Source organism: Paroedura picta, chromosome 6 (genome assembly GCF_049243985.1).
Source record: "Paroedura picta isolate Pp20150507F chromosome 6, Ppicta_v3.0, whole genome shotgun sequence".
In the NCBI taxonomy this organism is placed as follows: Eukaryota; Metazoa; Chordata; class Lepidosauria; order Squamata; family Gekkonidae; genus Paroedura; species Paroedura picta.
The window spans coordinates 31,507,586-31,520,921 of record NC_135374.1 but is presented as its reverse complement, the minus strand read 5'-3'; the positions used below and the strand labels follow the sequence as shown (position 1 = coordinate 31,520,921).

The window sequence follows — 13,336 nt, the reverse complement described above, 5'->3', positions numbered from 1 at the left end:
AAAAAATAAATAAATAAATAAATTAGCATTTTCAGATAGGAACCACCATCTCACTTTCATAGCACAAAGTTTACTTGAAATTGTTTTGTAATAATCTTTGCTAATAATCTATAGAATTACATGCATTGTGAAGTACGTTGTCTATAAATCTATGGAAACCTACCCAAGGCTTCTTTATATGGTGGAATCTCTGATTTGTTTATAGAAGAAGAGGAGGTTAACAGGTGAAAGAAGAGAATTAAAATTAAAATATTTGAGACTAGGCACGTCTTTTTAAAATTACCTATTGCAAGAGCCGAGCATCATTTTTGAGCAGGTCACCGACACCAATGCACATGCAATATTCCATGCACATGGAATCCATGATCCAAGAATACACTGTCATGATTAAATAGCACCATGCACAGTTGCCAATGACCCCATTTTAAGGAGAAGAAGAAAAAGAGTTGGTTCTTAAATGCCGCTTTTCTCTACCCGAAGGAGGCTCAAAGCGGCTTACAGTCGCCTTCCCATTCCTCTCCCCACAACAGACACCCTGTGAGATGAATGAGGCTGAGACAGCACTGATATCACTGCTCGGTCAGAACAGTTTTATCAGTGCCGTGGCGAGCCCAAGGTTACCCAGCTGGTTGCATGTGGGGGAGTGCAGAATCGAACCCGGCATGCCAGATTAGAAGTCCGCACCCCTAACCACTACACCAAACTGGCTCTCTTAACATGAGAAGTTCTTATGTTTAAACCTGTGTTTAGCATCTTGGTGAAAAGATTTGGAGATCTTTTAAAACAGTTTTTCATTACTACAGTTCAGAATTCTAAAGAGAAATATCATATCCTTTGAATGACTGAAGATCCTAATAAGGCCTTATGGAATTCCAGGCTAGAGTGAAAGGGACTACATTGGTCTCATCCCCCAAAATAGCTCTGCATGTCCTTTTGTTATTTCTAAAAAATCATAGGATCTTTTGCAACAACCACAAGCATCCTTTCTTTTGGCTGCCTAGGCCCTGTCCACAATGGAGGGTCCTTGAAGTGCTGGAATATGCAAGATCTGTAGTGTGCATGAATCCACAAGAATTTTTACAGGGGGCATGAGAGGAATTTTCAAATATTGTCTTGAACCTGGGCTAGGGGCTCCAGACTTACCTATGGCCCCATGACTGATTGACACCCTGTGCATTCCCACAAACACCCATGAAACAGCCAAACTCAGCCCACCTATCTCCAGCAAGCCAGACATTGGTGAAGGAAGCCAAGGTGGCGGAGGGGCACAGGATACCAAGACCAGCCAAGGAAAATGCCAGACATGAAGAGGTTGGTTGGAAGGATGTTGGAGAGACAAGAAACCAGGTAAGCCACAGAATCAGAGGTGTCTACGAGGCACACATAGCAGACACAAAGAAATGTGATGCCAAGACTGGTGAACAGAGAAAGCCGGCCAGAAGTGCGCCAAATGAGAAGAGGTGGGACTCAGCCATGGAGTGCCAGTAATAGAAAGGTAGGGCCCAGCCCATAGCCAGTGCACAGCAGAAATGCGAGTGTAACCTGCCAATGATTGAAATACAGGGAACTTGGGAGAAAGGTTGAGTTAGGACAGGTAAGAACTGGGAGGCAGGGGAGGTAGGGAAAGAGGAGTCACACAATAAAAGGAAGCTCCAAATACAGGCTGAGGAAGATACAAGGCCTGACACTCCCATTGCTAGGGAGGGATGTTGATGAGGAGGAAGAATTGGGTGCTGAGAACCCCCTCACTTTTTCTAAGTCCAGGTTTGACATCTTAATTAACCAGCTCGGATGTGCCCAATATTTGACAACTCTTGATCTTATGAAGGGATACTAGTGGGTCACAGTGAATCTAGCTCAGTGGTCCCCAACCTTTTAATCACCGGGGACCGGTCAATGCTTGACAATTCTACTGAAGCCCGGGGGGGGGGTAATCTTTTGCCAAGGGATATTGCCGCTGCCTGAGCCCCTGCTCCGCTTGCTTTCCCACCGGCGCCCCTGATTTCCCGCTGCACGCTGGGAGTTGCTGCCAGCAGCAGCTGCGCAATGCCACGCCAAGGGGAAGCCACAGCCATGGCGGCCTCTGGAGAGCACCAAAGGTGAGCCAACAGCAGAGTGGCAGGGCAGCAGCCGGAGAAGAGGAGGAGCCGCAGCCCGGTACCGACTGATCCACAGACTGGGACTGGTCCCCGGCTCAGGGGTTGGGGATCGCTGACTAGCTGACTGGGGGAAAAAATGTCCTTCGCCACTCCCCAGAGCATCTTCCAATTCTGAATGGTGCCCTTCAGGCTCCATGGGATGGTGGCCACATTTCAAAGGCTGGTTGATAGAGCACCTACAGCATTTAAAACAAGTCCTCAGTGCTTTAGATCAGGCTGGACTCTGTGCTAATCTTCCCTCTCATAAACTATGTGGAGTTCCAGGATTTGTGATATCTAGTAGGGATGGCCACTATTAGAAAAAGCAACTACCTTAGAGCAAAACCCACATCCAAATACCAAATGGCAGTTATGATGATTTCTTGGTTTTGTGTGGTATTACAATTTGTTTATATCCTATTATATGTCACTATTAATAGTTCTTTAACAGAAATCTTCAGAAATCCCAGCCTAACACCATGCAGTGACCTCCTTGCAGCAAACCCACTTGCAGGAAACCCTGTACCTCAAACCCCTGATTTGGACTAGTCCTTTCTGTTGCAAACAGATGCATCTGGGTCAGAATTGGGGCTCTGAGGTACACGACATGGCAAATATGCTCCTCCTGTGTCCTGACTGGATCATTTGGCTTATTCTTTCTCCCATAAGCATATTTCCTCCCAGTTTTCCTTCAGAACAGAATGAATAGAAGTTAGACAGTCAGGATTCTCTTCTCTCCTCTTGCTATACAAAGTTTGTTTCTCTTCTAAATAAAACTATTTTATTTTTTTCAGTGGCTTGGTTTTCACACCTCTTTGCATATTTAAACTCTGCCAACATAAACCAGATGTTCAGAGATCAGGAAGAAAAAGGTGCAAACTCATAAAGGACAAGCAAAGTTGTGTTCATCAGATTTTTATCTTGGATGGTCAGGCCTTATGGGGTTCAACTTGGAAACATATTGTGAGTCTGTCTTCTAGGTTATTAATGCATTTGTCATCTTTAAATGCTACATGTTAAATTATGTATTACATTTCTCAGGCCAATATACCATTTATGCATATATGCTATGCTATCTACTGACAGCATGGGGGGGGGGTGAGACTTTTTGTTGTTGTTGTTGTTGTTGCCCAGGACCACCTCTCTGCAGCCCTGATTCAAAGACCCTGAAAGGAAGTGCCGAATATACTCGCATATAAGCACACATATACCCGCATATAAGCTGAGGCACCTAATTTTACCACAAAATCGGGGCAAACTTATTGAGTTGCATATAAGCCAAGGGTGGGAAATGCTCCATCATCACAGGCTCTCCCATCCACCCCCCCCCCAACAAATATAGAACAGCCAAGAGGATGAATAGCTGCTGGGTTTTGTACCCCATTTTTCACCCACATAAGCCAAAAGAATAGTTTGGAAGAAGTGATTAAGATGAGGAAGAAGTGAAGGCAAAAGGAAAAAAAAATCAGAGTCCCTCAGTCAAACCGTTGATGTCCTACAAGCTGCCAGAGCAACGATTGGCTGGCTGGAGCAGGCTTTTATTTCATTTACTGTATATACCTGCGTATAAGCCGAGGAAAGCTTTTTCAGTGTGAAAAAAGGTGCTGAAAAACTAGTCTTATATGTGAATATATAGGGTACCTGTCTTTTCTTCACTTTGTTTCCTCAAGGAGCTCAGCACTGAACAGATTAGGAAGTCCTCTCCTTTAGCCTTTGCTAATCCCAGCATTACTATTTTACTAATAATTATGAATTTCCGTTTTTTGTCTATGACCTACTGTTGAAAACCTTGCCTTGTGTCTTGTGCAACATGGAGAACAGTAGAAAGAAATAAAGTCTATAATACAGCTATAGGTTGTCTTTTCCCCTGCAGCACTGTATCTTAAATTGTCCAGTATGGTTACATATAGAAAAAAAGCTATATTTTGTAATCAATAGACAGAGGTAATGGCCACTGGAACCTTAATTGCATCTTTGTTTTAAAATCCAAAGCAAGAACTCATCAGCACCCTTTCCCCCCTCTGACATGCCGATCAGTCAGTGCCAATATACTGTTTCTAAAAGGCATGGGTAGGCTACCTGTGAATCGTTGTTTGCCCAAATGTCAGCATCCTTGGAACAGCCTAAATTAGTTCTGATCAACACAGATTTATTTTAAATCTCCTGCCGTAACAAAGAGGCAAGATTTTTTAAAAGCTCCACAAACAAACAAACCCTCCAGAACATTGTGTGCTCTGTTGTTCCCAGCCTCAGCAACAAGACAAAAGGAGAGGGAGACTTTGTTATTTGCTAGCTGTTAATAATCATGAGAAGATCGGCCAGACAAGCTCTTGGAGAGCTCTGTCTGTCTGGGCCAGGTAGTAGCTACGATACACAAAGGACTTCACGGGGAAAGAAAAAGCGTTCCTGGACAATGATTCAGCTTCCTTAATTAAGATTTTCATTACTGATACATGCATTAAGGTTTTACAAATGCATGTGTTCAAACGCCCCCATGTGCAGGTAGATATTTCTGATTCTGCCTGAAACACAAGGCTTCAGCATCGCAAAAGCATCAGACATCCACCAGCCACAGCTCAGAATTTGCTTGCCAGTTAACAAAGACATTAACCCTTCACAGTAGATGGCAATTCTGAAAACCAGCCAGCGATCTCACTGATCAACCTTATCAGTCTCCCCACAGAGGCAGTATTCAAACTGTTCCTTGTTGGTTTTTTTACTGCTATCGCTTGAAGAACAAAAAGAGTCAATAATACTTCTTGGGGTGTGTGTCACAGTTCAAGACTTTAAAATGAACAGGATTGTTTCAGCAGCCTATGCAAAGTTCTACAACAGGAAAAAGCTCAGAGCATGGCTACAGCTGGTCTCTCATAGAACCTGTTTTTACAGTTGTTCATTCAGTTAATTATTCCACCAACTTCATCTTGATGGGAAGAACCAGTCATTCATTACTTTCTCAAAATCAGGGATGGCCTCTTATTGGCAGGTGGCATGAGTGAGCCAGGAGAATTTAGAGGCATCTGAAAGGGCCCTTTGCACACCTCTCTTTTTCCTCTTCTTTAGAAAGGGCTTCTAGTATTTTGTCTCTTGCTTCCCCCCCTCCCTTTTCCCATTGCAATGGTCTCAGTGTTTGAAACTGTTTCGCCTTATCTATCTCTTCTTACTAGCAAATAATACTCTTGCGAATCTGCACCCTCTTTTTCAATCTAATCCTAGTTCTCATTCTCATTCTCTTTTTGCCCATCTCTAAATAAAAGTTGAAGCCCATTTTTTCTCTCAAGATTTTATTGTTTTTGCTATAACTAAAATCTGGCCATTTTTAGTGATGCCTGCTCTCGTTTTATGGTCTTCTGCATTGTATTTCATCCCCTGAAGTAAATTATGTACATTAATTGCTTCCTACTGTGCTGCTTCTGGCCTGGTTCAAGTTGACCACAGCTTTTCTTGTATCTGGCTGGTGACTGCACAAGTCCAGGAGCTAATGTTTGGCACCTCCCATACCACTGGTGGCTGATGAGCCCTTGCTATGTATTTATGTCCCTTCTATAGCAGTTGTCTGAATGCCTTGGATGACAGAGAGAACTGCCATCACAATGCATATTCTCCTCTATCTTCTCTTTCTTTTATCTTTTTAAATTCTGTATTTTTTGGCTCCACCCTTATTTACTGTCTATTTATGCTGCAACAATCAACCTTCCTCTTGGACTTCTCTGCATCCCTATTGATGACTATATGAGAGCCATGGCTAATAAAAATGGATCTCCTTCTAATAGTTCTTCTCTTTCATTACTCTTTAACCTCTCTCTTTGGCCTTCTTCAAATACTCATTCTGCCAGTCACATGTTGAATTTACCTCTTGAATTGTTCTAATCTTGATTTAAATAATATAGCTTTTTCCTCTCTCAGACCTTCTTGCATTCACTTTTTTTCCTGACCTCAATTAATTTCATTTTGCTTCTAAGTATTCTCTTGATTGCATAAGGCTAAAAATCTGTTCTGAGTTCCTGAAAGGAAGGCCAAGAACAACCCTCCCCCCCAATGCAACAAATAAGTGAAAAGGACTTCACATAACTAAGCACCCATGACTGTTAAGGTTATAGCTTCATAATGGCATAACTGGGGCATAAACAGATGATCTTTAACCACATGACAGCTTTTTCAAAACTTACTGCACACTTTGAGGCACTCATGTGCTGCTTGTGGTCACATGGGAAATCCATTATTGCCATGCTTCTCCTCTTCTAAATTTCTAAATAGTTGCCAGAAAATGGTAATTGGGCCCACTTTGTGGCCAAACGCTACAGAGGTCTCCTTCTTCAGTAGTTGTATTCACTCCACTACAGGTTTTTAAGCAGCCACTGTTATGACAGCCATCATCTGGAGAAGTTGAAGCTCAACCACTGAGCTCCTGCTTGACATGCAGAAGGTCCCTGGTTAAATCCCCAGCATCTCCAGGGGAAAGAAGCAGGCAGTAGGTGATGGCAAAGACCTTTGCCAGAGAGCTGCTATCAGTCTGAGTGGACAATACTGACCTTGACAGATAAGAGGCCTGATTCAGTATAAGGCAGCCTCCTGTGTTCATATGTCCATCTGTTTCTACATTCCACCCATAACAAATGCAAGATCTAATTTAGAAGCCCAAATTCTCCAAGTGTGCAGATCACCTCTAACTTTTTCCTCCACTCAGATGAGATCCTTTACTCCCAACCTCTTGCAATGGCAGGATCAATTATACCCACTTGCAACTTTTCTACGTGTCATATGTCTCTATTAAGAATAGCAATCCACCTCCAAATTGCATGAAGAACAAGCAGCTAGATTTAATGCAGCTCACAGTGAATCCTCCCAGAAGTATTTATAGTTTTTGGGAATGCATTTTGGGTATTTCCATGGGAGGTATTTCTGTGTGCAATCTCGCACACATGAGGGCTACGACTGTACTGATCCTTTCCCGTTCCTGGCACCACAACAGACGTGAGTACCTGCGATGCAGTGTGCAGAACCAACTTTCCATTTTCAAAGTGAAAAAATGTTACCTACACTACCAAAAGACTGTTTCCAAATATTTGCTAGGCTTCCTGTTTAGCACTATAGCTAAAACTGCCATGCAAACATGGCCTTTGTGTCACTGAACTCAGTATGCTTGGCAAAGAGCGCAAAGCATGGTAGTACATCAAATAACTGGAAATCATAATAAGGACTCAATTTAATTGGCTTCCATTAGATTCACTTCTTGGATAATGGGTTGGGGTTGCAATTTTCAGTTGCATCCAATTAAACTCCATTGTTTAGATACTCAATAATTCCATATTTTTAGCCTCAATCAATACTTTTGTAGCTTAGCTCATTATTCTGTTGTACTGCTGTTTATCTATGGAGAACATAAATTTACAGTTCAGTCCTAAAATATATATACTGCAATCCTAAGCACACTTACTAGGCAGAAAGTCTTACTAAAGAAAGTAAATGGCTAAAGTTGTTCAGTTGGCTCATTTCAATTTTTTTTAACTGTTATGAACTGTTCTTATGATTGTTTATGTTGTAAGCTGCCCCAAGATTGCTGTCCTGATTTCTGGCTTATGTACTTCTTAGAGATTTGGGGGAGGAGCCTGGGGATGGCGGACATTTGGAAGGGGAGGAGTTCATCACAGGTAATGCCATCTAGTCTACCCCCTGAATCTGCCATTTCCTTGATTTGATATCTGTAATCTGGAGATCAGATGTCAGTCCAGGAGAACTTTGTCCCCACCTGAAGAAAAGGCGTCCTAATTGTGTGTACATAAAACTTTCCAAATGAACTCCCACTTATTAACTTTCTAAAATTAAAAAGATACATATATTTTCTTATATATTTTGTGCACCAAAGCCATTATCATCTGTGTTGTTTTGCTGTGAATCCTCTTCACTTAGTGACCAAAATGGAGTACATAATTTCATGAGATGCCTAACGATGGCAAAGACAGCAATACTGTTATTATCTATGCCTTAGGTAACATGCCTCTGTTAATCAACTCCAGATAATATTTGTTTTTAAAGGAAAACAAAATTTCAAGGCTACTGGGATGTATCTCAATTAATTCATTCATAGCACTTGGTTGGCTTGGCATATATATCTCCTAGGTATTTGTATACTAGCCAAATCTAATCACAATACATGTGCATATAAGCTTCCTTCATGTGAGCTGTATTTCAACACCCTGGCTTCAATTATCTACATTCTGGACTACAGGACAGTATGAATTTATACCAAAAGGGGCATGGAAGGCGCTGCTTTGTTTTACTATGTAATCCATAAGCCATTCTGGAACAGAGTCTCACAGAAATACAATAGAAGCCTATTGGATTACTCCTAAGTGAATTGCAGCCTATGAAAACATTAAAATTGCCTTTCATAACTGCCATAGGCATGCCTTGCTTGTAAAATGATTTTGTATTGTTTCGTTCAAAATGTGTGAGTGCGTGTCAGAGAGAGACTGATTATCATAAGGGATAGATGCCTTTAAGCAGTTTCTCTGTGCTTTATATAGACTACTGAGTTAGTATAAAATGCCTCTGGAATTTTATGCTGGGGGGGGAGTGTCATGAAAAATCTGTCTCATCACAAAATTTGCTTCCCTTTTTGAGGCAAAATATTGCCCCAAAAGTAATGCATTGTAGATGCCTGATGTACCACCAAATCTTCAGTTCAGTACTCTTCACTCACATTCTGCCCCAATAACAAGAACTTAATCAGAGCAAAAGTTTCCCTACCCCTCACCAATAGCCCACCTTAAAGAGCTTTTATGAGCCACTGATCTCAAAAGCTAGTGACCTTAAAGGTACTACCGGACTCTTGTTCTTTTCTCCTGTTACAGACAGACACAACTACCCATCTTGATCCACCATCAGATGTTCTAGTGTTCTGACTCTTTTCTATATTAGCTGTTCTAACAGTGAGGGCCATTCCGCACAATGACCAATGTTGCTAAATGTTTGCAGTATGCAGAAACGCTATATTTAATAGTGGAATTTCGTCATTCCGCACACCTTCAATTCTAGCAGAATATTGAAGTCCCAGTAGTGCTATTCATTCCCCACAGATTTCCGGTCTCACTGGAATCGCAACAAAGGAGGCGATATCTTTCCGTGCTTCTTTCCGCTCCTGGCCGGCAATCAAACAAAACAACAAATGAACTGTTGTGTTTGTGCTCCCGAAAACCTCCTTTCCCTTTAAAAACTGTTTTTTAAAAACCTGAAAACATCAGTAGCAATGAATACTTGTTCATTCAATGTCTCAGAAAGACCTTTTTCACTGGCGTAGGAGCTGGCACTTAATCGTTTACACACTCTTCAAGTAAAAACAAAATCCCCCCCCCAATGGTTGCAATTTCTGGCCGAAATTACAGGCAGTGTCGAACAGGGGGCTATAATGTGCTTGGAAACTTTAAAGACAATTGCAGAAGGGAGCTTTGTTTTACTGTTAATCACTTCTGTGGAGGGACTTTAGCCAAAGAAGCCTCGCTTATTCGTTGCTTTCGCCGATTTAAGGGGAAAAAATGGCGATTACATCTCCGGAAGCTCGGGGGCGAGAGCTAGGGAGGGACATTCTTTCTACCGCTATTTTGAGAATGCACATGTCTTTCGCTGATGTGTTGCGGCTTGTGCTCAGAAGTGTAACGTATTTTTCGGGGGGAATCCACTTTTCTGGATTTCCCCCTAAGCGCTATAAAATTCCAATTGTTGCTGGAGTTTGGCGGGAGTTTTGCAGTTTGTTTACAACGTCATGCGGAACGTTAAATTAATAGCGTTTACAAAAGGTAAGACTTCGGCTACATTTAAGTTGTGTGGAATGGCCCAGAGTATTTCACCATGATCTGGGAAAGCCAACCTCCAATTCCAACCCAGGCATAACATTTACAGGGTGACTCTAGTCCGATTATTCCCTCTTAGCCTAACCTAACCTAAGGGGGCTGAGGACCCAAGCACATTGCTTGAATTCTTTGGGGGAAGGGCAGATATAAAAAGGTACAAGCCAGAAAGGCAAGGAAGCTTCAAGTGCAGCATAGTGACATAGTTTGATCACCAGGGAAATGAAATTCCATCCTCCCTTTCTCCAGCTCTGACGTAACAACTTATCAGGACTATAACCAGCATGAAACAGCACAGAGAAAGATTGCTTTGGCATGTCCATTCTTGTACAAACGCATACCCCCAAAACAACTTTTGCATTGAAAAATGAAATAATGAACTTTAAGCACAGCAAATATAAACACTAAGGAAAAAGTCAGATTACTGGCATTTTACAGAATTTTAATGATAGTTATATTTTGGGCTTTGATGCCTCAAAACTTGGTGGCAGATGTCTTCATTGGTTGATATGGCAGCCATGCTGGAGCACAGAATAGGTATGAATATTAGCTGGGTACTAAATATGACTGTTACTGCCTTAAGGGCACCCTATATGGCTGCAAAAAAACAAAACAGAACAGAATTAACTGATTTCCAGATATTCATACAAATAAGTTTCCAAATATCTAATTCTTCAGAAATATGGGCATCCCATTTCCATATGCATGCTTCAAGAAGGGTTAAACATGCACATTTCGCAACTGAGCATTATTAACACTTTCTATCACTATTCCTGACAGAATAATAGGATTTGTCAAGGGACATTATGAACCACCACTGCTGGATAAATACATAAAACATGATAGCAAAAGTCTGGTGGGACCTGAATCAATTTTCTTCTGCCATCAAATAAACGTCACATTAGATGTAAAGCATGCTCCATTCTATGGGGGCCTTAGCTACCACTGATGTTCAAGGCTGAAAGTGAAATCAAGTTTCTGAGTCTGCTGCCTATATACAACAAGTATTCCAGGCTGGGAAGCAGACTTGACCATTGTCAAGGCAAGACACTGCAAGATTGTCCCTTTCAGGCACCTGTCAGCATCTTGAATTGAGACGGGGTTCCAGTGTCTGCATAAAAGGTAAGCTGGTAGTGCTTCTTTATTCCTTTAGTTCCCCTTAGCCAAATTCCATCCCTTCTCTCTGAAAATGCGACTATTCTCTTCCAGATACACAAAATGTAAAAAATCAGCTTTTTTCTACAACACTCTTGTTTTTCTCATGCACGGTTCCACAACTCCACACAACCCTTTCACCTGCCTTTTTCTTACAGTAACAGAGGTATCCTTCCCAGAAACTGTTGGGCTGATTCTGGAAAGCTTTACTCCTGCCTACTTGGCAACACTACCTTCATGAATTAGGTACCTCTCCTCTACGTATCCTCTTAGCTCTGCTAAACTGGTCCCTTCTCGGCTGATATTACAATAAAGATGCCACTTACAGTGGGATAAACTAGGCATTACAAACACAGTATATACTTAAAAACTGTGAATATACATTAATCTCAAGGTCAGGGAAGACTCCCATTCTGCTATCATTGCACACAACGTGCAGAACAGTAACGTTCAAGATGGCACTTCTAAGGGATTAAAACTGTAGTAGAGCAGAAGAGCCCAGGAAGGCACCTTTGTAACAAGCTTGTAATCCACTGCAACGATTATTGCCAGTATCACCTGCTTCTACTAAACTGCATTTTACAAACTGTGATTCAAAATCAGGTGTTTTTATTCTGAAGAATCACAATTCTTATATGGTGGTATAGAATCCTGGCTTCACTTGGGAATTTCTATTTGCTTGACATAGGGAACTTCTAGTGGGTGTATGATGCAAAAGGGAGAGGGGGGAGTGAGATGAGTGTACAGGCACAAGAAAGGGCTATAATTTGCACAGCACATCAAAGCTGAGAATGCCAAAATTCAATCTAAAGAAATGAGGTGTATTGTAAACCTGGCACCTTCTAAAAAGTAATGGGAGAAAAGTGGAGGGGGGGGGATTACCATAGTCCAGCAAACTACCTGTGTGGTTCTTGCAATCACCATGGAATTTCATAGGTAGTTTTATAATTAACTTTAGCTGATCACCAATTCAGGCTAAGTAAAAAGATATAGTAGCATCAGAAAAATGTATTTAATATTTTTTAAAGTAATAAATAAATCTAAAAGACTGTCAAAAATTGCAAATGCCGACTATATTTCAAGTCATCATGGTGGGGTGTTGTGAGAAGTTTTCAATTAGTAATAATTGCACCTCAAATTAACCTCACTGGCTACGATACTGCCACTGTGCAAAGCTACTCTCAGCCAACCTACTTTACAGGGTTGTTGTAAGGATAAAATGGAGAAAGAGAAACTTGTGGGTCCCCAATAGGGATAATGGTGGGGTATAAATAAAGTAAATAAACAAACAACAGTACCTAATAGTACATCATTTGAGCTCCCTTCCGTATGACTATGGTACAGTACTAAAATATTAACATCTAGAGAAAAGCTTGTTGGTTGTTTTAATGTATAATCATGGCTTTAGCATTAGAGATTTATAATGTATTTATCAATGAATGAAAAATGTTTTATCAGAATATATATTGGAAACCACCCTGAGCTGGTTGTGCTGGGCGGGGCAGTGAAGAAATCAAACAAGCAAGCAAACAAGTATGCTAAAACATATGGCGTGATCAGAAAGCAGAAGGGCTGCAAGGGAATGATGATTATACATACTGGTGAAATCTGGTGGATAGCAATGACCTTGCGTGTTGAGGATTCAGGATACTGATGGTTCTAAAGAGCAAGAGATCACACAAATTTGCATTTCAGATTGCATGATACAGTCATAGCTGGAATAACAAACCAGAAGAGATGTACAGTTGCTGTAATTTAGCATTTGACCAGATGCAAAGAAATTTCATTTTGAAGGTACGTTACAAATTGGAGGGGATGGGGAAACAGGATCCGTGCACAGTCTCATTCACCACTTGAACTGGGACTAATCTGTTTAAATGTCCAGAATTTGAAGGATTATGTGTTTTAGTAAATGTGATCTCTTCCTGCTTTTAATGAATTAAAGTTTTCATGGAAAATTAAATTGCTAATTGGCTACACTAAACAGTTTTTTGATGATAAGGTATTGAAGGTTGTACTCTCCCTTTCAGGCTGTCTGTGCAGAACTGAGTTATGTGTGAGTGCTAAGGTAATCGCAGCAAACTTTGATGAGTATATGAGAAAAGGGGAAACAAAAGGATACCGGCCTAAACTAATATTTTATACATTTTTGTCCACCATTACTTAATACCACTAAAAACTTACACTGCAGGTTAG

General features: G+C 41.1%; 1 protein-coding gene and 1 non-coding gene across 23 annotated transcripts in view; both read right to left on the bottom strand.

Annotated features, from left to right (window-relative positions):
- The window catches only part of ZBTB20 (zinc finger and BTB domain containing 20), a 643,318-nt gene that overhangs the window by 153,699 nt on the left and 476,283 nt on the right, over positions 1-13,336 (bottom strand). Inside the window, exon 10 of one of the 22 annotated variants that reach the window (XM_077341945.1) lies at positions 12,740-12,799. The exons of the other annotated variants lie outside the window; for them this stretch is intronic. The gene's annotated coding sequence lies outside the window, so the exon portion shown is untranslated. The remainder of the gene's footprint in view (positions 1-12,739; positions 12,800-13,336) is intronic. 22 annotated transcript variants of the gene reach the window in all.
- Positions 12,180-12,317, bottom strand: LOC143840847 (U4 spliceosomal RNA). Its single transcript, XR_013232441.1, has one exon. It is a non-coding gene; the product is annotated as a U4 spliceosomal RNA (small nuclear RNA).